The 24,692-nt window shown below is 47.7% G+C and overlaps 1 protein-coding gene and 1 long non-coding RNA gene across 8 annotated transcripts in view; both read left to right on the forward strand.

Moving 5' to 3' along the window:
- Nucleotides 1-24,692, forward strand: part of slc39a8 (solute carrier family 39 member 8) — a 96,881-nt gene that overhangs the window by 35,800 nt on the left and 36,389 nt on the right. The gene's annotated exons all lie outside the window — the stretch shown is intronic.
- Nucleotides 455-8,259, forward strand: LOC145858022 (uncharacterized). 6 transcript variants are annotated; one of them, XR_014378773.1, is made up of 4 exons: nucleotides 455-2,090; nucleotides 2,554-3,524; nucleotides 4,317-6,893; nucleotides 7,000-8,259. It is a non-coding gene; the product is annotated as an uncharacterized LOC145858022 (long non-coding RNA). The 6 variants fall into 6 exon arrangements; XR_014378774.1 differs by lacking the exon at nucleotides 7,000-8,259 and having other exon boundaries at nucleotides 4,317-4,775; nucleotides 5,234-6,990; XR_014378775.1 differs by lacking the exon at nucleotides 7,000-8,259 and having other exon boundaries at nucleotides 4,317-4,521; nucleotides 4,628-6,990.

Consider the following 24,692-nt stretch of genomic DNA (forward strand, 5'->3'; position numbering starts at 1 on the left):
GACTAGGTGGCGGTGTGACTAGGTAGTGGTGTGACTAGGTATTATATGGTACTAGTGGTGTGACTAGGTAGTGGTGTGACTAGGTAGTGGTGTGACTAGGTGGTGGTGTGACTAGGTAGTGGTGTGACTAGGTGGCAGTGTGACTAGGTAGCGGTGTGACTAGGTGGCGGTGTGACTAGGTAGCGGTGTGACTAGGTAGTGGTGTGACTAGGTAGTGGTGTGACTAGGTAGTGGTGTGACTAGGTAGTGTGTGACTAGGTGGTGGTGTGACTAGGTATTATATGGTACTAGTGGTGTGACTAGGTATGGTGTGACTAGGTAGTGATGTGACTAGGTAGTGGTGTGACTAGGTAGTGGTGTGACTAGGTAGTGGTATGACTAGGTATTATATGGTACTAGTGGTGTGACTAGGTAATGGTGTGACTAGGTAGTGGTGTGACTAGGTATTATATGTACTAGTGGTGTGACTAGGTAGTGGTGTGACTAGGTAGTGGTGTGACTAGGTAGTGGTGTGACTAGGTATTATATGGTACTAGTGGTGTGACTAGGTAGTGGTGTGACTAGGTGGTGGTGTGACTAGGTGGTGGTGTGACTAGGTATTATATGGTACTAGTGGTGTGACTAGGTAGTGGTGTGACTAGGTAGTGGTGTGACTAGGTGGTGGTGTGACTAGGTAGTGGTGTGACTAGGTGGCAGTGTGACTAGGTAGCGGTGTGACTAGGTGGCGGTGTGACTAGGTAGCGGTGTGACTAGGTAGTGGTGTGACTAGGTAGCAGCGTGACTAGGTAGTGGTGTGACTAGGTAGTGGTGTGACTAGGTGGTGGTGTGACTAGGTGGTGGTGTGACTAGGTGGTGGTGTGACTAGGTGGTGGTGTGACTAGGTAGTGGTGTGACTAGATAGTGATGTGACTAGGTGGTGGTGTGACTAGGTGGTGGTGTGACTAGGTAGTGGTGTGTCTAGATAGTGATGTGACTAGGTAGTGGTGTGACTAGGTAGTGGTGTGACTAGGTAGTGGTGTGACCAGGTAGTGGTGTGACTAGGTGGTGGTGGTGTGACTAGGTAGTGGTGTGACTAGGCAGTGGTGTGACTAGATAGTGATGTGACTAGGTAGTGGTGTGACTAGGTAGTGGTGTGACTAGGTAGTGGTATGACTAGGTATTATATGGTACTAGTGGTGTGACTAGGTAATGGTGTGACTAGGTAGTGGTGTGACTAGGTATTATATGGTACTAGTGGTGTGACTAGGTAGTGGTGTGACTAGGTAGTGGTGTGACTAGGTATTATATGGTACTAGTGGTGTGACTAGGTAGTGGTGTGACTAGGTGGTGGTGTGACTAGGTGGTGGTGTGACTAGGTATTATATGGTACTAGTGGTGTGACTAGGTAGTGGTGTGACTAGGTAGTGGTGTGACTAGGTAGTGGTGTGACTAGGTATTATATGGTACTAGTGGTGTGACTAGGTAGTGGTGTGACTAGGTAGTGGTGTGACTAGGTATTATATGGTACTAGTGGTGTGACTAGGTAGTGGTGTGACTAGGTAGTGGTGTGACTAGGTAGTGGTGTGACTAGGTATTATATGGTACTAGTGGTGTGACTAGGTAGTGGTGTGACTAGGTAGTGGTGTGACTAGGTGGTGGTGTGACTAGGTAGTGGTGTGACTAGGTGGTGGTGTGACTAGGTGGTGGTGTGACTAGGTAGTGGTGTGACTAGGTGGTGGTGTGACTAGATAGTGATGTGACTAGGTAGTGGTGTGACTAGGTAGTGGTGTGACTAGGTAGTGGTGTGACTAGGTATTATATGGTACTAGTGGTGTGACGAGGTAGTGGTGTGACTAGGTATTATATGGTACTAGTGGTGTGACTAGGTATTATATGGTACTAGTGGTGTGATTAGGTAGTGGTGTAACTAGGTAGTGGTGTGACGAGGTCGTGGTGTGACTAGGTATTATATGGTACTAGTGGTGTGACTAGGTATTATATGGTACTAGTAGTGTGACTAGGTATTATATGGTACTAGTGGTGTGACTAGGTAGTGGTGTGACTGGGTAGTGGTGTGACTAGGTATTATATGGTACTAGTGGTGTGACTAGGTAGTGGTGTGACTAGGTGGTGGTGTGACTAGGTAGTGGTGTGACTAGGTATTATATGGTACTAGTGGTGTGACTAGGTAGTGGTGTGACTAGGTAGTGGTGTGACTAGGTAGTGGTGTGACTAGGTATTATATGGTACTAGTGGTGTGACTAGGTAGTGGTGTGACTAGGTAGTGGTGTGACTAGGTGGTGGTGTGACTAGGTAGTGGTGTGACTAGGTGGCAGTGTGACTAGGTAGCGGTGTGACTAGGTGGCGGTGTGACTAGGTAGCCGTGTGACTAGGTAGTGGTGTGACTAGGTAGCAGCGTGACTAGGTAGTGGTGTGACTAGGTAGTGGTGTGACTAGGTGGTGGTGTGACTAGGTGGTGGTGTGACTAGGTGGTGGTGGTGGGTGACTAGGTGGTGGTGTGACTAGGTGGTGGTGTGACTAGGTAGTGGTGTGACTAGGTAGCGGTGTGACTAGGTAGTAGTGTGACTAGGTGGCGGTGTGACTAGGTAGTGGTGTGACTAGGTATTATATGGTACTAGTGGTGTGACTAGGTAGTGGTGTGACTAGGTAGGGGTGTGACTAGGTGGTGGTGTGACTAGGTAGTGGTGTGACTAGGTGGCAGTGTGACTAGGTAGCGGTGTGACTAGGTGGCGGTGTGACTAGGTAGCGGTGTGACTAGGTAGTGGTGTGACTAGGTAGCAGCGTGACTAGGTAGTGGTGTGACTAGGTAGTGGTGTGACTAGGTGGTGGTGTGACTAGGTGGTGGTGTGACTAGGTGGTGGTGTGATTAGGTAGTGGTGTGACTAGGTGGTGGTGTGACTAGGTAGTGGTGTGACTAGGTATTATATGGTACTAGTGGTGTGACTAGGTAGTGGTGTGACTAGGTAGTGGTGTGACTAGGTATTATATGGTACTAGTGGTGTGACTAGGTAGTGGTGTGACTAGGTAGTGGTGTGACTAGGTAGTGGTATGACTAGGTATTATATGGTACTAGTGGTGTGACTAGGTAATGGTGTGACTAGGTAGTGGTGTGACTAGGTATTATATGTTACTAGTGGTGTGACTAGGTAGTGGTGTGACTAGGTAGTGGTGTGACTAGGTAGTGGTGTGACTAGGTATTATATGGTACTAGTGGTGTGACTAGGTAGTGGTGTGACTAGGTGGTGGTGTGACTAGGTGGTGGTGTGACTAGGTATTATATGGTACTAGTGGTGTGACTAGGTAGTGGTGTGACTAGGTAGTGGTGTGACTAGGTGGTGGTGTGACTAGGTAGTGGTGTGACTAGGTGGCAGTGTGACTAGGTAGCGGTGTGACTAGGTGGCGGTGTGACTAGGTAGTGGTGTGACTAGGTAGTGGTGTGACTAGGTAGCAGCGTGACTAGGTAGTGGTGTGACTAGGTAGTGGTGTGACTAGGTGGTGGTGTGACTAGGTGGTGGTGTGACTAGGTGGTGGTGTGACTAGGTGGTGGTGTGACTAGGTAGTGGTGTGACTAGATAGTGATGTGACTAGGTGGTGGTGTGACTAGGTGGTGGTGTGACTAGGTAGTGGTGTGTCTAGATAGTGATGTGACTAGGTAGTGGTGTGACTAGGTAGTGGTGTGACTAGGTAGTGGTGTGACCAGGTAGTGGTGTGACTAGGTGGTGGTGGTGTGACTAGGTAGTGGTGTGACTAGGCAGTGGTGTGACTAGATAGTGATGTGACTAGGTAGTGGTGTGACTAGGTAGTGGTGTGACTAGGTAGTGGTATGACTAGGTATTATATGGTACTAGTGGTGTGACTAGGTAATGGTGTGACTAGGTAGTGGTGTGACTAGGTATTATATGGTACTAGTGGTGTGACTAGGTAGTGGTGTGACTAGGTAGTGGTGTGACTAGGTATTGATAGTGGTGACTAGGGTGGTGTGACTAGGTAGTGGTGTGACTAGGTGGTGGTGTGACTAGGTAGTGGTGTGACTAGGTAGTGGTGTGACTAGGTAGTGGTGTGACTAGGTAGTGGTGTGACTAGGTAGTGGTGTGACTAGGTAGTGGTGTGACTAGGTAGTGGTGTGACTAGGTATTATATGGTACTAGTGGTGTGACTAGGTAGTGGTGTGACTAGGTCAGTGGTGTGACTAGGTATTATGATGGTACTAGTGGTGTGACTAGGTAGTGGTGTGACTAGGTAGTGGTGTGACTAGGTATTATATGGTACTAGTGGTGTGACTAGGTAGTGGTGTGACTAGGTAGTGGTGTGACTAGGTGGTGGTGTGACTAGGTAGTGGTGTGACTAGGTGGTGGTGTGACTAGGTGGTGGTGTGACTAGGTAGTGGTGTGACTAGGTGGTGGTGTGACTAGATAGTGATGTGACTAGGTAGTGGTGTGACTAGGTAGTGGTGTGACTAGGTAGTGGTGTGACTAGGTATTATATGGTACTAGTGGTGTGACGAGGTAGTGGTGTGACTAGGTATTATATGGTACTAGTGGTGTGACTAGGTATTATATGGTACTAGTGGTGTGATTAGGTAGTGGTGTAACTAGGTAGTGGTGTGACGAGGTCGTGGTGTGACTAGGTATTATATGGTACTAGTGGTGTGACTAGGTATTATATGGTACTAGTAGTGTGACTAGGTATTATATGGTACTAGTGGTGTGACTAGGTAGTGGTGTGACTGGGTAGTGGTGTGACTAGGTATTATATGGTACTAGTGGTGTGACTAGGTAGTGGTGTGACTAGGTGGTGGTGTGACTAGGTAGTGGTGTGACTAGGTATTATATGGTACTAGTGGTGTGACTAGGTAGTGGTGTGACTAGGTAGTGGTGTGACTAGGTAGTGGTGTGACTAGGTATTATATGGTACTAGTGGTGTGACTAGGTAGTGGTGTGACTAGGTAGTGGTGTGACTAGGTGGTGGTGTGACTAGGTAGTGGTGTGACTAGGTGGCAGTGTGACTAGGTAGCGGTGTGACTAGGTGGCGGTGTGACTAGGTAGCCGTGTGACTAGGTAGTGGTGTGACTAGGTAGCAGCGTGACTAGGTAGTGGTGTGACTAGGTAGTGGTGTGACTAGGTGGTGGTGTGACTAGGTGGTGGTGTGACTAGGTGTTGGTGTGACTAGGTAGTGGTGTGACTAGGTGGTGGTGTGACTAGGTAGTGGTGTGACTAGGTAGCGGTGTGACTAGGTAGTAGTGTGACTAGGTGGCGGTGTGAGTAGGTAGTGGTGTGACTAGGTATTATATGGTACTAGTGGTGTGACTAGGTAGTGGTGTGACTAGGTAGGGGTGTGACTAGGTGGTGGTGTGACTAGGTAGTGGTGTGACTAGGTGGCAGTGTGACTAGGTAGCGGTGTGACTAGGTGGCGGTGTGACTAGGTAGCGGTGTGACTAGGTAGTGGTGTGACTAGGTAGCAGCGTGACTAGGTAGTGGTGTGACTAGGTAGTGGTGTGACTAGGTGGTGGTGTGACTAGGTGGTGGTGTGACTAGGTGGTGGTGTGATTAGGTAGTGGTGTGACTAGGTGGTGGTGTGACTAGGTAGTGGTGTGACTAGGTATTATATGGTACTAGTGGTGTGACTAGGTAGTGGTGTGACTAGGTAGTGGTGTGACTAGGTATTATATGGTACTAGTGGTGTGACTAGGTAGTGGTGTGACTAGGTAGTGGTGTGACTAGGTAGTGGTATGACTAGGTATTATATGGTACTAGTGGTGTGACTAGGTAATGGTGTGACTAGGTAGTGGTGTGACTAGGTATTATATGTTACTAGTGGTGTGACTAGGTAGTGGTGTGACTAGGTAGTGGTGTGACTAGGTAGTGGTGTGACTAGGTATTATATGGTACTAGTGGTGTGACTAGGTAGTGGTGTGACTAGGTGGTGGTGTGACTAGGTGGTGGTGTGACTAGGTATTATATGGTACTAGTGGTGTGACTAGGTAGTGGTGTGACTAGGTAGTGGTGTGACTAGGTGGTGGTGTGACTAGGTAGTGGTGTGACTAGGTGGCAGTGTGACTAGGTAGCGGTGTGACTAGGTGGCGGTGTGACTAGGTAGTGGTGTGACTAGGTAGTGGTGTGACTAGGTAGCAGCGTGACTAGGTAGTGGTGTGACTAGGTAGTGGCGTGACTAGGTGGTGGCGTGACTAGGTGGTGGTGTGACTAGGTGGTGGTGTGACTAGGTAGTGGTGTGACTAGATAGTGATGTGACTAGGTGGTGGTGTGACTAGGTGGTGGTGTGACTAGGTGGTGGTGTGTCTAGATAGTGATGTGACTAGGTAGTGGTGTGACTAGGTAGTGGTGTGACTAGGTAGTGGTGTGACCAGGTAGTGGTGTGACTAGGTGGTGGTGGTGTGACTAGGTAGTGGTGTGACTAGGCAGTGGTGTGACTAGATAGTGATGTGACTAGGTAGTGGTGTGACTAGGTAGTGGTGTGACTAGGTAGTGGTATGACTAGGTATTATATGGTACTAGTGGTGTGACTAGGTAATGGTGTGACTAGGTAGTGGTGTGACTAGGTATTATATGGTACTAGTGGTGTGACTAGGTAGTGGTGTGACTAGGTAGTGGTGTGACTAGGTATTATATGGTACTAGTGGTGTGACTAGGTAGTGGTGTGACTAGGTAGTGGTGTGACTAGGTATTATATGGTACTAGTGGTGTGACTAGGTAGTGGTGTGACTAGGTAGTGGTGTGACTAGGTGGTGGTGTGACTAGATAGTGATGTGACTAGGTAGTGGTGTGACTAGGTAGTGGTGTGACTAGGTAGTGGTGTGACTAGGTATTATATGGTACTAGTGGTGTGACGAGGTAGTGGTGTGACTAGGTATTATATGGTACTAGTGGTGTGACTAGGTATTATATGGTACTAGTGGTGTGATTAGGTAGTGGTGTAACTAGGTAGTGGTGTGACGAGGGAGTGGTGTGACTAGGGATTATATGGTACTAGTGGTGTGACTAGGTATTATATGGTACTAGTAGTGTGACTAGGTATTATATGGTACTAGTGGTGTGACTAGGTAGTGGTGTGACTGGGTAGTGGTGTGACTAGGTATTATATGGTACTAGTGGTGTGACTAGGTAGTAGTGTGACTAGGTGGCGGTGTGACTAGGTAGTGGTGTGACTAGGTATTATATGGTACTAGTGGTGTGACTAGGTAGTGGTGTGACTAGGTAGGGGTGTGACTAGTTGGTGGTGTGACTAGGTAGTGGTGTGACTAGGTGGCAGTGTGACTAGGTAGCGGTGTGACTAGGTGGCGGTGTGACTAGGTAGCGGTGTGACTAGGTAGTGGTGTGACTATGTAGCAGCGTGACTAGGTAGTGGTGTGACTAGGTAGTGGTGTGACTAGGTAGTGGTGTGACTAGATAGTGGTGTGACTAGGTAGTGGTGTGACTAGGTAGTGGTGTGACTAGGTAGTGGTATGATTAGGTATTATATGGTACTAGTGGTGTGACTAGGTAATGGTGTGACTAGGTAGTGGTGTGACTAGGTATTATATGGTACTAGTGGTGTGACTAGGTAGTGGTGTGACTAGGTAGTGGTGTGACTAGGTATTATATGGTACTAGTGGTGTGACTAGGTAGTGGTGTGACTAGGTGGTGGTGTGACTAGGTGGTGGTGTGACTAGGTATTATATGGTACTAGTGGTGTGACTAGGTAGTGGTGTGACTAGGTAGTGGTGTGACTAGGTAGTGGTGTGACTAGGTATTATATGGTACTAGTGGTGTGACTAGGTAGTGGTGTGACTAGGTAGTGGTGTGACTAGGTATTATATGGTACTAGTGGTGTGACTAGGTAGTGGTGTGACTAGGTAGTGGTGTGACTAGGTAGTGGTGTGACTAGGTAGTGGTGTGACTAGGTATTATATGGTACTAGTGGTGTGACTAGGTAGTGGTGTGACTAGGTAGTGGTGTGACTAGGTATTATATGGTACTAGTGGTGTGACTAGGTAGTGGTGTGACTAGGTAGTGGTGTGACTAGGTGGTGGTGTGACTAGGTAGTGGTGTGACTAGGTGGTGGTGTGACTAGGTGGTGGTGTGACTAGGTAGTGGTGTGACTAGGTGGTGGTGTGACTAGATAGTGATGTGACTAGGTAGTGGTGTGACTAGGTAGTGGTGTGACTAGGTAGTGGTGTGACTAGGTATTATATGGTACTAGTGGTGTGACGAGGTAGTGGTGTGACTAGGTAGTGGTGTGACTAGGTAGTGGTGTGACTAGGTATTATATGGTGACTAGGTAGGTGTGACTAGGTATTATATGGTACTAGTGGTGTGACTAGGTAGTGGTGTGACTGGGTAGTGGTGTGACTAGGTATTATATGGTACTAGTGGTGTGACTAGGTAGTAGTGTGACTAGGTGGCGGTGTGACTAGGTAGTGGTGTGACTAGGTATTATATGGTACTAGTGGTGTGACTAGGTAGTGGTGTGACTAGGTAGGGGTGTGACTAGTTGGTGGTGTGACTAGGTAGTGGTGTGACTAGGTGGCAGTGTGACTAGGTAGCGGTGTGACTAGGTGGCGGTGTGACTAGGTAGCGGTGTGACTAGGTAGTGGTGTGACTAGGTAGCAGCGTGACTAGGTAGTGGTGTGACTAGGTAGTGGTGTGACTAGGTAGTGGTGTGACTAGATAGTGGTGTGACTAGGTAGTGGTGTGACTAGGTAGTGGTGTGACTAGGTAGTGGTATGATTAGGTATTATATGGTACTAGTGGTGTGACTAGGTAATGGTGTGACTAGGTAGTGGTGTGACTAGGTATTATATGGTACTAGTGGTGTGACTAGGTAGTGGTGTGACTAGGTAGTGGTGTGACTAGGTATTATATGGTACTAGTGGTGTGACTAGGTAGTGGTGTGACTAGGTGGTGGTGTGACTAGGTGGTGGTGTGACTAGGTATTATATGGTACTAGTGGTGTGACTAGGTAGTGGTGTGACTAGGTAGTGGTGTGACTAGGTAGTGGTGTGACTAGGTATTATATGGTACTAGTGGTGTGACTAGGTAGTGGTGTGACTAGGTAGTGGTGTGACTAGGTATTATATGGTACTAGTGGTGTGACTAGGTAGTGGTGTGACTAGGTAGTGGTGTGACTAGGTAGTGGTGTGACTAGGTAGTGGTGTGACTAGGTATTATATGGTACTAGTGGTGTGACTAGGTAGTGGTGTGACTAGGTAGTGGTGTGACTAGGTATTATATGGTACTAGTGGTGTGACTAGGTAGTGGTGTGACTAGGTAGTGGTGTGACTAGGTGGTGGTGTGACTAGGTAGTGGTGTGACTAGGTGGTGGTGTGACTAGGTGGTGGTGTGACTAGGTAGTGGTGTGACTAGGTGGTGGTGTGACTAGGTAGTGGTGTGACTAGGTAGTGGTGTGACTAGGTAGTGGTGTGACTAGGTAGTGGTGTGACTAGGTATTATATGGTACTAGTGGTGTGACGAGGTAGTGGTGTGACTAGGTATTATATGGTACTAGTGGTGTGACTAGGTATTATATGGTACTAGTGGTGTGATTAGGTAGTGGTGTAACTAGGTAGTGGTGTGACGAGGTCGTGGTGTGACTAGGTATTATATGGTACTAGTGGTGTGACTAGGTATTATATGGTACTAGTAGTGTGACTAGGTATTATATGGTACTAGTGGTGTGACTAGGTAGTGGTGTGACTGGGTAGTGGTGTGACTAGGTATTATATGGTACTAGTGGTGTGACTAGGTAGTGGTGTGACTAGGTGGTGGTGTGACTAGGTAGTGGTGTGACTAGGTATTATATGGTACTAGTGGTGTGACTAGGTAGTGGTGTGACTAGGTAGTGGTGTGACTAGGTAGTGGTGTGACTAGGTATTATATGGTACTAGTGGTGTGACTAGGTAGTGGTGTGACTAGGTAGTGGTGTGACTAGGTGGTGGTGTGACTAGGTAGTGGTGTGACTAGGTGGCAGTGTGACTAGGTAGCGGTGTGACTAGGTGGCGGTGTGACTAGGTAGCCGTGTGACTAGGTAGTGGTGTGACTAGGTAGCAGCGTGACTAGGTAGTGGTGTGACTAGGTAGTGGTGTGACTAGGTGGTGGTGTGACTAGGTGGTGGTGTGACTAGGTGTTGGTGTGACTAGGTAGTGGTGTGACTAGGTGGTGGTGTGACTAGGTAGTGGTGTGACTAGGTAGCGGTGTGACTAGGTAGTAGTGTGACTAGGTGGCGGTGTGACTAGGTAGTGGTGTGACTAGGTATTATATGGTACTAGTGGTGTGACTAGGTAGTGGTGTGACTAGGTAGGGGTGTGACTAGGTGGTGGTGTGACTAGGTAGTGGTGTGACTAGGTGGCAGTGTGACTAGGTAGCGGTGTGACTAGGTGGCGGTGTGACTAGGTAGCGGTGTGACTAGGTAGTGGTGTGACTAGGTAGCAGCGTGACTAGGTAGTGGTGTGACTAGGTAGTGGTGTGACTAGGTGGTGGTGTGACTAGGTGGTGGTGTGACTAGGTGGTGGTGTGATTAGGTAGTGGTGTGACTAGGTGGTGGTGTGACTAGGTAGTGGTGTGACTAGATAGTGATGTGACTAGGTGGTGGTGTGACTAGGTGGTGGTGTGACTAGGTAGTGGTGTGTCTAGATAGTGATGTGACTAGGTAGTGGTGTGACTAGGTAGTGGTGTGACTAGGTAGTGGTGTGACCAGGTAGTGGTGTGACTAGGTGGTGGTGGTGTGACTAGGTAGTGGTGTGACTAGGCAGTGGTGTGACTAGATAGTGATGTGACTAGGTAGTGGTGTGACTAGGTAGTGGTGTGACTAGGTAGTGGTATGACTAGGTATTATATGGTACTAGTGGTGTGACTAGGTAATGGTGTGACTAGGTAGTGGTGTGACTAGGTATTATATGGTACTAGTGGTGTGACTAGGTAGTGGTGTGACTAGGTAGTGGTGTGACTAGGTAGTGGTGTGACTAGGTATTATATGGTACTAGTGGTGTGACTAGGTAGTGGTGTGACTAGGTAGTGGTGTGACTAGGTAGTGGTATGACTAGGTATTATATGGTACTAGTGGTGTGACTAGGTAATGGTGTGACTAGGTAGTGGTGTGACTAGGTATTATATGGTACTAGTGGTGTGACTAGGTAGTGGTGTGACTAGGTAGTGGTGTGACTAGGTAGTGGTGTGACTAGGTATTATATGGTACTAGTGGTGTGACTAGGTAGTGGTGTGACTAGGTGGTGGTGTGACTAGGTGGTGGTGTGACTAGGTATTATATGGTACTAGTGGTGTGACTAGGTAGTGGTGTGACTAGGTAGTGGTGTGACTAGGTGGTGGTGTGACTAGGTAGTGGTGTGACTAGGTGGCAGTGTGACTAGGTAGCGGTGTGACTAGGTGGCGGTGTGACTAGGTAGTGGTGTGACTAGGTAGTGGTGTGACTAGGTAGCAGCGTGACTAGGTAGTGGTGTGACTAGGTAGTGGTGTGACTAGGTGGTGGTGTGACTAGGTGGTGGTGTGACTAGGTGGTGGTGTGACTAGGTAGTGGTGTGACTAGATAGTGATGTGACTAGGTGGTGGTGTGACTAGGTGGTGGTGTGACTAGGTAGTGGTGTGTCTAGATAGTGATGTGACTAGGTAGTGGTGTGACTAGGTAGTGGTGTGACTAGGTAGTGGTGTGACCAGGTAGTGGTGTGACTAGGTGGTGGTGGTGTGACTAGGTAGTGGTGTGACTAGGCAGTGGTGTGACTAGATAGTGATGTGACTAGGTAGTGGTGTGACTAGGTAGTGGTGTGACTAGGTAGTGGTGTGACTAGGTAGTGGTGTGACTAGGTATTATATGGTACTAGTGGTGTGACTAGGTAATGGTGTGACTAGGTAGTGGTGTGACTAGGTATTATATGGTACTAGTGGTGTGACTAGGTAGTGGTGTGACTAGGTAGTGGTGTGACTAGGTATTATATGGTACTAGTGGTGTGACTAGGTAGTGGTGTGACTAGGTGGTGGTGTGACTAGGTGGTGGTGTGACTAGGTATTATATGGTACTAGTGGTGTGACTAGGTAGTGGTGTGACTAGGTAGTGGTGTGACTAGGTAGTGGTGTGACTAGGTATTATATGGTACTAGTGGTGTGACTAGGTAGTGGTGTGACTAGGTAGTGGTGTGACTAGGTATTATATGGTACTAGTGGTGTGACTAGGTAGTGGTGTGACTAGGTAGTGGTGTGACTAGGTGGTGGTGTGACTAGATAGTGATGTGACTAGGTAGTGGTGTGACTAGGTAGTGGTGTGACTAGGTAGTGGTGTGACTAGGTATTATATGGTACTAGTGGTGTGACGAGGTAGTGGTGTGACTAGGTATTATATGGTACTAGTGGTGTGACTAGGTATTATATGGTACTAGTGGTGTGATTAGGTAGTGGTGTAACTAGGTAGTGGTGTGACGAGGTAGTGGTGTGACTAGGTATTATATGGTACTAGTGGTGTGACTAGGTATTATATGGTACTAGTAGTGTGACTAGGTATTATATGGTACTAGTGGTGTGACTAGGTAGTGGTGTGACTGGGTAGTGGTGTGACTAGGTATTATATGGTACTAGTGGTGTGACTAGGTAGTAGTGTGACTAGGTGGCGGTGTGACTAGGTAGTGGTGTGACTAGGTATTATATGGTACTAGTGGTGTGACTAGGTAGTGGTGTGACTAGGTAGGGGTGTGACTAGGTGGTGGTGTGACTAGGTAGTGGTGTGACTAGGTGGCAGTGTGACTAGGTAGCGGTGTGACTAGGTGGCGGTGTGACTAGGTAGCGGTGTGACTAGGTAGTGGTGTGACTAGGTAGCAGCGTGACTAGGTAGTGGTGTGACTAGGTAGTGGTGTGACTAGGTAGTGGTGTGACTAGATAGTGGTGTGACTAGGTAGTGGTGTGACTATGTAGTGGTGTGACTAGGTAGTGGTGTGACTAGGTATTATATGGTACTAGTGGTGTGACTAGGTAGTGGTGTGACTAGGTAGTGGTGTGACTAGGTGGTGGTGGTGTGACTAGGTAGTGGTGTGTCTAGGTCAGTGGTGTGACTAGATAGTGGTGTGACTAGGTAGTGGTGTGACTAGGTAGTGGTGTGACTAGGTAGTGGTATGACTTAGGTGATTATATGGTACTAGTGGTGTGACTAGGTAATGGTGTGACTAGGTAGTGGTGTGACTAGGTATTATATGGTACTAGTGGTGTGACTAGGTAGTGGTGTGACTAGGTAGTGGTGTGACTAGGTATTATATGGTACTAGTGGTGTGACTAGGTAGTGGTGTGACTAGGTGGTGGTGTGACTAGGTGGTGGTGTGACTAGGTATTATATGGTACTAGTGGTGTGACTAGGTAGTGGTGTGACTAGGTAGTGGTGTGACTAGGTAGTGGTGTGACTAGGTATTATATGGTACTAGTGGTGTGACTAGGTAGTGGTGTGACTAGGTAGTGGTGTGACTAGGTATTATATGGTACTAGTGGTGTGACTAGGTAGTGGTGTGACTAGGTGGTGGTGTGACTAGGTAGTGGTGTGACTAGGTGGTGGTGTGACTAGGTGGTGGTGTGACTAGGTAGTGGTGTGACTAGGTGGTGGTGTGACTAGATAGTGATGTGACTAGGTAGTGGTGTGACTAGGTAGTGGTGTGACTAGGTAGTGGTGTGACTAGGTATTATATGGTACTAGTGGTGTGACGAGGTAGTGGTGTGACTAGGTATTATATGGTACTAGTGGTGTGACTAGGTATTATATGGTACTAGTGGTGTGATTAGGTAGTGGTGTAACTAGGTAGTGGTGTGACGAGGTCGTGGTGTGACTAGGTATTATATGGTACTAGTGGTGTGACTAGGTATTATATGGTACTAGTAGTGTGACTAGGTATTATATGGTACTAGTGGTGTGACTAGGTAGTGGTGTGACTGGGTAGTGGTGTGACTAGGTATTATATGGTACTAGTGGTGTGACTAGGTAGTGGTGTGACTAGGTGGTGGTGTGACTAGGTAGTGGTGTGACTAGGTATTATATGGTACTAGTGGTGTGACTAGGTAGTGGTGTGACTAGGTAGTGGTGTGACTAGGTATTATATGGTACTAGTGGTGTGACTAGGTAGTGGTGTGACTAGGTAGTGGTGTGACTAGGTGGTGGTGTGACTAGGTAGTGGTGTGACTAGGTGGCAGTGTGACTAGGTAGCGGTGTGACTAGGTGGCGGTGTGACTAGGTAGCCGTGTGACTAGGTAGTGGTGTGACTAGGTAGCAGCGTGACTAGGTAGTGGTGTGACTAGGTAGTGGTGTGACTAGGTGGTGGTGTGACTAGGTGGTGGTGTGACTAGGTGTTGGTGTGACTAGGTAGTGGTGTGACTAGGTGGTGGTGTGACTAGGTAGTGGTGTGACTAGGTAGCGGTGTGACTAGGTAGTAGTGTGACTAGGTGGCGGTGTGACTAGGTAGTGGTGTGACTAGGTATTATATGGTACTAGTGGTGTGACTAGGTAGTGGTGTGACTAGGTAGTGGTGTGACTAGGTGGTGGTGTGACTAGGTAGTGGTGTGACTAGGTGGCAGTGTGACTAGGTAGCGGTGTGACTAGGTGGCGGTGTGACTAGGTAGCGGTGTGACTAGGTAGTGGTGTGACTAGGTAGCAGCGTGACTAGGTAGTGGTGTGACTAGGTAGTGGTGTGACTAGGTGGTGGTGTGACTAGGTGGTGGTGTGACTAGGTGGTGGTGTGACTAGGTAGTGGTGTGACTAGGTGGTGGTGTGACTAGGTAGTGGTGTGACTAGATAGTGATGTGACTAGGTGGTGGTGTGACTAGGTGGTGGTGTGACTAGGTAGTGGTGTGTCTAGATAGTGATGTGACTAGGTAGTGGTGTGACTAGGTAGTGGTGTGACTAGGTAGTGGTGTGACCAGGTAGTGGTGTGACTAGGTGGTGGTGGTGTGACTAGGTAGTGGTGTGACTAGGCAGTGGTGTGACTAGATAGTGATGTGACTAGGTAGTGGTGTGACTAGGTAGTGGTGTGACTAGGTAGTGGTATGACTAGGTATTATATGGTACTAGTGGTGTGACTAGGTAATGGTGTGACTAGGTAGTGGTGTGACTAGGTATTATATGGTACTAGTGGTGTGACTAGGTAGTGGTGTGACTAGGTAGTGGTGTGACTAGGTAGTGGTGTGACTAGGTATTATATGGTACTAGTGGTGTGACTAGGTAGTGGTGTGACTAGGTAGTGGTGTGACTAGGTAGTGGTATGACTAGGTATTATATGGTACTAGTGGTGTGACTAGGTAATGGTGTGACTAGGTAGTGGTGTGACTAGGTATTATATGGTACTAGTGGTGTGACTAGGTAGTGGTGTGACTAGGTAGTGGTGTGACTAGGTAGTGGTGTGACTAGGTATTATATGGTACTAGTGGTGTGACTAGGTAGTGGTGTGACTAGGTGGTGGTGTGACTAGGTGGTGGTGTGACTAGGTATTATATGGTACTAGTGGTGTGACTAGGTAGTGGTGTGACTAGGTAGTGGTGTGACTAGGTGGTGGTGTGACTAGGTAGTGGTGTGACTAGGTGGCAGTGTGACTAGGTAGCGGTGTGACTAGGTGGCGGTGTGACTAGGTAGCGGTGTGACTAGGTAGTGGTGTGACTAGGTAGCAGCGTGACTAGGTAGTGGTGTGACTAGGTGGTGGTGTGACTAGGTGGTGGTGTGACTAGGTGGTGGTGTGACTAGGTAGTGGTGTGACTAGGTGGTGGTGTGACTAGGTAGTGGTGTGACTAGGTAGTGGTGTGACTAGATAGTGATGTGACTAGGTAGTGGTGTGACTAGGTAGTGGTGTGACTAGGTAGTGGTGTGACTAGGTAGTTATGTGGCTAGGTAGTGGTGTGACTAGGTATTATATGGTACTAGTGGTGTGACTAGGTAGTGGTGTGACTAGGTAGTGGTGTGACTAGGTATTATATGGTACTAGTGGTGTGACTAGGTAGTGGTGTGACTAGGTAGTGGTGTGACTAGGTAGTGGTGTGACTAGGTATTATATGGTACTAGTGGTGTGACTAGGTAGTGGTGTGACTAGGTAGTGGTGTGACTAGGTGGTGGTGTGACTAGATAGTGATGTGACTAGGTAGTGGTGTGACTAGGTAGTGGTGTGACTAGGTAGTGGTGTGACTAGGTATTATATGGTACTAGTGGTGTGACGAGGTAGTGGTGTGACTAGGTATTATATGGTACTAGTGGTGTGACTAGGTATTATATGGTACTAGTGGTGTGATTAGGTAGTGGTGTAACTAGGTAGTGGTGTGACGAGGTAGTGGTGTGACTAGGTATTATATGGTACTAGTGGTGTGACTAGGTATTATATGGTACTAGTAGTGTGACTAGGTATTATATGGTACTAGTGGTGTGACTAGGTAGTGGTGTGACTGGGTAGTGGTGTGACTAGGTATTATATGGTACTAGTGGTGTGACTAGGTAGTAGTGTGACTAGGTGGCGGTGTGACTAGGTAGTGGTGTGACTAGGTATTATATGGTACTAGTGGTGTGACTAGGTAGTGGTGTGACTAGGTAGGGGTGTGACTAGGTGGTGGTGTGACTAGGTAGTGGTGTGACTAGGTGGCAGTGTGACTAGGTAGCGGTGTGACTAGGTGGCGGTGTGACTAGGTAGCGGTGTGACTAGGTAGTGGTGTGACTAGGTAGCAGCGTGACTAGGTAGTGGTGTGACTAGGTAGTGGTGTGACTAGGTAGTGGTGTGACTAGATAGTGGTGTGACTAGGTAGTGGTGTGACTATGTAGTGGTGTGACTAGGTAGTGGTGTGACTAGGTATTATATGGTACTAGTGGTGTGACTAGGTAGTGGTGTGACCAGGTAGTGGTGTGACTAGGTGGTGGTGTGACTAGGTAGTGTGTGCTACAGTGGTGTGACTAGATAGTGATGTGACTAGGTAGTGGTGTGACTAGGTAGTGGTGTGACTAGGTAGTGGTATGATTAGGTATTATATGGTACTAGTGGTGTGACTAGGTAATGGTGTGACTAGGTAGTGGTGTGACTAGGTATTATATGGTACTAGTGGTGTGACTAGGTAGTGGTGTGACTAGGTAGTGGTGTGACTAGGTATTATATGGTACTAGTGGTGTGACTAGGTAGTGGTGTGACTAGGTGGTGGTGTGACTAGGTGGTGGTGTGACTAGGTATTATATGGTACTAGTGGTGTGACTAGGTAGTGGTGTGACTAGGTAGTGGTGTGACTAGGTAGTGGTGTGACTAGGTATTATATGGTACTAGTGGTGTGACTAGGTAGTGGTGTGACTAGGTAGTGGTGTGACTAGGTATTATATGGTACTAGTGGTGTGACTAGGTAGTGGTGTGACTAGGTAGTGGTGTGACTAGGTGGTGGTGTGACTAGGTAGTGGTGTGACTAGGTGGTGGTGTGACTAGGTGGTGGTGTGACTAGGTAGTGGTGTGACTAGGTGGTGGTGTGACTAGATAGTGATGTGACTAGGTAGTGGTGTGACTAGGTAGTGGTGTGACTAGGTAGTGGTGTGACTAGGTATTATATGGTACTAGTGGTGTGACGAGGTAGTGGTGTGACTAGGTATTATATGGTACTAGTGGTGTGACTAGGTATTATATGGTACTAGTGGTGTGATTAGGTAGTGGTGTAACTAGGTAGTGGTGTGACGAGGTCGTGGTGTGACTAGGTATTATATGGTACTAGTAGTGTGACTAGGTATTATATGGTACTAGTAGTGTGACTAGGTATTATATGGTACTAGTGGTGTGACTAGGTAGTGGTGTGACTGGGTAGTGGTGTGACTAGGTATTATATGGTACTAGTGGTGTGACTAGGTAGTGGTGTGACTAGGTGGTGGTGTGACTAGGTAGTGGTGTGACTAGGTATTATATGGTACTAGTGGTGTGACTAGGTAGTGGTGTGACTAGGTGGTGGTGTGACTAGGTATTATATGGTACTAGTGGTGTGACTAGGTAGTGGTGTGACTAGGTAGTGGTGTGACTAGGTAGTGGTGTGACTAGGTATTATATGGTACTAGTGGTGTGACTAGGTAGTGGTGTGACTAGATAGTGATGTGACTAGGTAGTGGTGTGACTAGGTAGTGGTGTGACTAGGTAGTGGTGTGACTAGGTATTATATGGTACTAGTGGTGTGACTAGGTAGTGGTGTGACTAGGTAGTGGTGTGACTAGGTAGTGGTGTGACTAGGTAGTGGTGTGACTAGGTAGTGGTTGATAGGTATTATATGGTACTAGTGGTGTGACTAGGTAGTGGTGTGACTAGGTAGTGGTGTGACTAGGTATTATATGGTACTAGTGGTGTGACTAGGTAGTGGTGTGACTAGGTAGTGGTGTGACTAGGTATTATATGGTACTAGTGGTGTGACTAGGTAGTGGTGTGACTAGGTGGTGGTGTGACTAGGTGGTGGTGTGACTAGGTATTATATGGTACTAGTGGTGTGACTAGGTAGTGGTGTGACTAGGTAGTGGTGTGACTAGGTAGTGGTGTGACTAGGTATTATATGGTACTAGTGGTGTGACTAGGTAGTGGTGTGACTAGGTAGTGGTGTGACTAGGTATTATATGGTACTAGTGGTGTGACTAGGTAGTGGTGTGACTAGGTAGTGGTGTGACTAGGTGGTGGTGTGACTAGGTAGTGGTGTGACTAGGTGGTGGTGTGACTAGGTGGTGGTGTGACTAGGTAGTGGTGTGACTAGGTGGTGGTGTGACTAGATAGTGATGTGACTAGGTAGTGGTGTGACTAGGTAGTGGTGTGACTAGGTAGTGGTGTGACTAGGTATTATATGGTACTAGTGGTGTGACGAGGTAGTGGTGTGACTAGGTATTATATGGTACTAGTGGTGTGACTAGGTATTATATGGTACTAGTGGTGTGATTAGGTAGTGGTGTAACTAGGTAGTGGTGTGACGAGGTCGTGGTGTGACTAGGTATTATATGGTACTAGTAGTGTGACTAGGTATTATATGGTACTAGTAGTGTGACTAGGTATTATATGGTACTAGTGGTGTGACTAGGTAGTGGTGTGACTGGGTAGTGGTGTGACTAGGTATTATATGGTACTAGTGGTGTGACTAGGTAGTGGTGTGACTAGGTGGTGGTGTGACTAGGTAGTGGTGTGACTAGGTATTATATGGTACTAGTGGTGTGACTAGGTAGTGGTGTGACTAGGTAGTGGTGTGACTAGGTATTATATGGTACTAGTGGTGTGACTAGGTAGTGGTGTGACTAGGTAGTGGTGTGACTAGGTAGTGGTGTGACTAGGTATTATATGGTACTAGTGGTGTGACTAGGTAGTGGTGTGACTAGGTAGTGGTGTGACTAGGTATTATATGGTACTAGTGGTGTGACTAGGTAGTGGTGTGACTAGGTAGTGGTGTGACTAGGTGGTGGTGTGACTAGGTAGTGGTGTGACTAGGTGGTGGTGTGACTAGGTGGTGGTGTGACTAGGTGGTGGTGTGACTAGGTAGTGGTGTGACTAGGTAGTGGTGTGACTAGGTAGTGGTGTGACTAGGTAGTGGTGTGACTAGGTATTATATGGTACTAGTGGTGTGACTAGGTAGTGGTGTGACTAGGTAGTGGTGTGACTAGGTAGGTGGTGTGACTAGGTAGTGGTGTGACTAGGTAGTGGTGTGACTAGGTAGTGGTGTGACTAGGTAGTGGTGTGACTAGGTAGTGGTGTGACTAGGTAGTGGTGTGACTAGGTATTATATGGTACTAGTGGTGTGACTAGGTAGTGGTGTGACTAGGTGGTGGTGTGACTAGGTAGTGGTGTGACTAGGTAGTGGTGTGACTAGGTAGTGGTGTGACTAGGTAGTGGTGTAACTAGGTAGTGGTGTGACTAGGTAGTGGTGTGACTAGGTAGTGTGTATGGTGACTAGGTATTATATGGTACTAGTGGTGTGACTAGGTAGTGGTGTGACTAGGTATTATATGGTACTAGTGGTGTGACTAGGTAGTGGTGTGACTAGGTAGTGGTGTGACTAGGTATTATATGGTACTAGTGGTGTGACTAGGTAGTGGTGTGACTAGGTGGTGGTGTGACTAGGTAGTGGTGTGACTAGGTATTATATGGTACTAGTGGTGTGACTAGGTAGTGGTGTGACTAGGTGGTGGTGTGACTAGGTATTATATGGTACTAGTGGTGTGACTAGGTAGTGGTGTGACTAGGTAGTGGTGTGACTAGGTAGTGGTGTGACTAGGTATTATATGGTACTAGTGGTGTGACTAGGTAGTGGTGTGACTAGGTAGTGGTGTGACTAGGTATTATATGGTACTAGTGGTGTGACTAGGTAGTGGTGTGACTAGGTAGTGGTGTGACTAGGTGGTGGTGTGACTAGGTAGTGGTGTGACTAGGTGGTGGTGTGACTAGGTGGTGGTGTGACTAGGTAGTGGTGTGACTAGGTGGTGGTGTGACTAGATAGTGATGTGACTAGGTAGTGGTGTGACTAGGTAGTGGTGTGACTAGGTAGTGGTGTGACTAGGTATTATATGGTACTAGTGGTTTGACGAGGTAGTGGTGTGACTAGGTATTATATGGTACTAGTGGTGTGACTAGGTATTATATGGTACTAGTGGTGTGATTAGGTAGTGGTGTAACTAGGTAGTGGTGTGACGAGGTAGTGGTGTGACTAGGTATTATATGGTACTAGTGGTGTGACTAGGTATTATATGGTACTAGTAGTGTGACTAGGTATTATATGGTACTAGTGGTGTGACTAGGTAGTGGTGTGACTGGGTAGTGGTGTGACTAGGTATTATATGGTACTAGTGGTGTGACTAGGTAGTGGTGTGACTAGGTGGTGGTGTGACTAGGTAGTGGTGTGACTAGGTATTATATGGTACTAGTGGTGTGACTAGGTAGTGGTGTGACTAGGTAGTGGTGTGACTAGGTAGTGGTGTGACTAGGTATTATATGGTACTAGTGGTGTGACTAGGTAGTGGTGTGACTAGGTAGTGGTGTGACTAGGTGGTGGTGTGACTAGGTAGTGGTGTGACTAGGTGGCAGTGTGACTAGGTAGCGGTGTGACTAGGTGGCGGTGTGACTAGGTAGCCGTGTGACTAGGTAGTGGTGTGACTAGGTAGCAGCGTGACTAGGTAGTGGTGTGACTAGGTAGTGGTGTGACTAGGTGGTGGTGTGACTAGGTGGTGGTGTGACTAGGTGGTGGTGTGACTAGGTAGTGGTGTGACTAGGTGGTGGTGTGACTAGGTAGTGGTGTGACTAGGTAGCGGTGTGACTAGGTAGTAGTGTGACTAGGTGGCGGTGTGACTAGGTAGTGGTGTGACTAGGTATTATATGGTACTAGTGGTGTGACTAGGTAGTGGTGTGACTAGGTAGGGGTGTGACTAGGTGGTGGTGTGACTAGGTAGTGGTGTGACTAGGTGGCAATTAGACTAGGTAGCGGTGTGACTAGGTGGCGGTGTGACTAGGTAGCGGTGTGACTAGGTAGTGGTGTGACTAGGTAGAAGCGTGACTAGGTAGTGGTGTGACTAGGTAGTGGTGTGACTAGGTGGTGGTGTGACTAGGTGGTGGTGTGACTAGGTGGTGGTGTGATTAGGTAGTGGTGTGACTAGGTGGTGGTGTGACTAGGTAGTGGTGTGACTAGGTAGTGATGTGACTAGGTGGTGGTGTGACTAGGTGGTGGTGTGACTAGGTAGTGGTGTGACTAGATAGTGATGTGACTAGGTAGTGGTGTGACTAGGTAGTGGTGTGACTAGGTAGTGGTGTGACTAGGTAGTGGTGTGACTAGGTGGTGGTGGTGTGACTAGGTAGTGGTGTGACTAGGTAGTGGTGTGACTAGATAGTGATGTGACTAGGTAGTGGTGTGACTAGGTAGTGGTGTGACTAGGTAGTGGTATGACTAGGTATTATATGGTACTAGTGGTGTGACTAGGTAATGGTGTGACTAGGTAGTGGTGTGACTAGGTATTATATGGTACTAGTGGTGTGACTAGGTAGTGGTGTGACTAGGTAGTGGTGTGACTAGGTATTATATGGTACTAGTGGTGTGACTAGGTAGTGGTGTGACTAGGTAGTGGTGTGACTAGGTAGTGGTGTGACTAGGTATTATATGGTACTAGTGGTGTGACTAGGTAGTGGTGTGACTAGGTAGTGGTGTGACTAGGTATTATATGGTACTAGTGGTGTGACTAGGTAGTGGTGTGACTAGGTAGTGGTGTGACTAGGTAGTGGTGTGACTAGGTATTATATGGTACTAGTGGTGTGACTAGGTAGTGGTGTGACTAGGTGGTGGTGTGACTAGGTGGTGGTGTGACTAGGTATTATATGGTACTAGTGGTGTGACTAGGTAGTGGTGTGACTAGGTAGTGGTGTGACTAGGTGGTGGTGTGACTAGGTAGTGGTGTGACTAGGTGGCAGTGTGACTAGGTAGCGGTGTGACTAGGTGGCGGTGTGACTAGGTAGCGGTGTGACTAGGTAGTGGTGTGACTAGGTAGCAGCGTGACTAGGTAGTGGTGTGACTAGGTGGTGGTGTGACTAGGTGGTGGTGTGACTAGGTGGTGGTGTGACTAGGTAGTGGTGTGACTAGGTGGTGGTGTGACTAGGTAGTGGTGTGACTAGGCAGTGGTGTGACTAGATAGTGATGTGACTAGGTAGTGGTGTGACTAGGTAGTGGTGTGACTAGGTAGTGGTATGACTAGGTATTATATGGTACTAGTGGTGTGACTAGGTAATGGTGTGACTAGTTAGTGGTTTGACTAGGTATTATATGGTACTAGTGGTGTGACTAGGTAGTGGTGTGACTAGGTAGTGGTGTGACTAGGTATTATATGGTACTAGTGGTGTGACTAGGTAGTGGTGTGACTAGGTGGTGGTGTGACTAGGTAGTGGTGTGACTAGGTATTATATGGTACTAGTGGTGTGACTAGGTAGTGGTGTGACTAGGTAGTGGTGTGACTAGGTAGTGGTGTGACTAGGTATTATATGGTACTAGTGGTGTGACTAGGTAGTGGTGTGACTAGGTAGTGGTGTGACTAGGTGGTGGTGTGACTAGATAGTGATGTGACTAGGTAGTGGTGTGACTAGGTAGTGGTGTGACTAGGTATTATATGGTACTAGTGGTGTGACTAGGTAGTGGTGTGACTAGGTAGTGGTGTGACTAGGTATTATATGGTACTAGTGGTGTGACTAGGTAGTGGTGTGACTAGGTAGTGGTGTGACTAGGTGGTGGTGTGACTAGGTATTATATGGTACTAGTGGTGTGACTAGGTAGTGGTGTGACTAGGTAGTGGTGTGACTAGGTATTATATGGTACTAGTGGTGTGACTAGGTAGTGGTGTGACTAGGTAGTGGTGTGACTAGGTGGTGGTGTGACTAGATAGTGATGTGACTAGGTAGTGGTGTGACTAGGTAGTGGTGTGACTAGGTAGTGGTGTGACTAGGTATTATATGGTACTAGTGGTGTGACTAGGTAGTGGTGTGACTAGGTATTATATGGTACTAGTGGTGTGACTAGGTAGTGGTGTGACTAGGTAGTGGTGTGACTAGGTAGTGGCGTGACTAGGTAGTGGCGTGACTAGGTAGTGGCGTGACTAGGTAGTGGTGTGACTAGGTAGTGGTGTGACTAGGTATTATATGGTACTAGTGGTGTGACTAGGTAGTAGTGTGACTAGGTGGCGGTGTGACTAGGTAGTGGTGTGACTAGGTATTATATGGTACTAGTGGTGTGACTAGGTAGTGGTGTGACTAGGTAGTGGTGTGACTAGGTGGTGGTGTGACTAGGTAGTGGTGTGACTAGGTGGCAGTGTGACTAGGTAGCGGTGTGACTAGGTGGCGGTGTGACTAGGTAGCGGTGTGACTAGGTAGTGGTGTGACTAGGTAGCAGTGTGACTAGGTAGTGGTGTGACTAGGTAGTGGTGTGACTAGGTAGTGGTGTGACTAGGTAGTGGTGTGACTAGGTAGTGGTGTGACTAGGTAGTGGTGTGACTAGGTAGTGGTGTGACTAGGTATTATATGGTACTAGTGGTGTGACTAGGTAGTGGTGTGACTAGGTAGTGGTGTGACTAGGTGGTGGTGGTGTGACTAGGTAGTGGTGTGACTAGGTAGTGGTGTGACTAGATAGTGATGTGACTAGGTAGTGGTGTGACTAGGTAGTGGTGTGACTAGGTAGTGGTATGACTAGGTATTATATGGTACTAGTGGTGTGACTAGGTAGTGGTGTGACTAGGTAGTGGTGTGACTAGGTATTATATGGTACTAGTGGTGTGACTAGGTAGTGGTGTGACTAGGTAGTGGTGTGACTAGGTATTATATGGTACTAGTGGTGTGACTAGGTAGTGGTGTGACTAGGTGGTGGTGTGACTAGGTGGTGGTGTGACTAGGTATTATATGGTACTAGTGGTGTGACTAGGTAGTGGTGTGACTAGGTAGTGGTGTGACTAGGTAGTGGTGTGACTAGGTATTATATGGTACTAGTGGTGTGACTAGGTAGTGGTGTGACTAGGTAGTGGTGTGACTAGGTATTATATGGTACTAGTGGTGTGACTAGGTAGTGGTGTGACTAGGTAGTGGTGTGACTAGGTGGTGGTGTGACTAGGTAGTGGTGTGACTAGGTGGTGGTGTGACTAGGTGGTGGTGTGACTAGGTAGTGGTGTGACTAGGTGGTGGTGTGACTAGATAGTGATGTGACTAGGTAGTGGTGTGACTAGGTAGTGGTGTGACTAGGTAGTGGTGT

The sequence above is a fragment of the Salmo salar genome, chromosome 09 (genome assembly GCF_965601325.2).
Source record: "Salmo salar chromosome 09, fSalSal1, whole genome shotgun sequence".
Classification (NCBI taxonomy): Eukaryota; Metazoa; Chordata; class Actinopteri; order Salmoniformes; family Salmonidae; genus Salmo; species Salmo salar.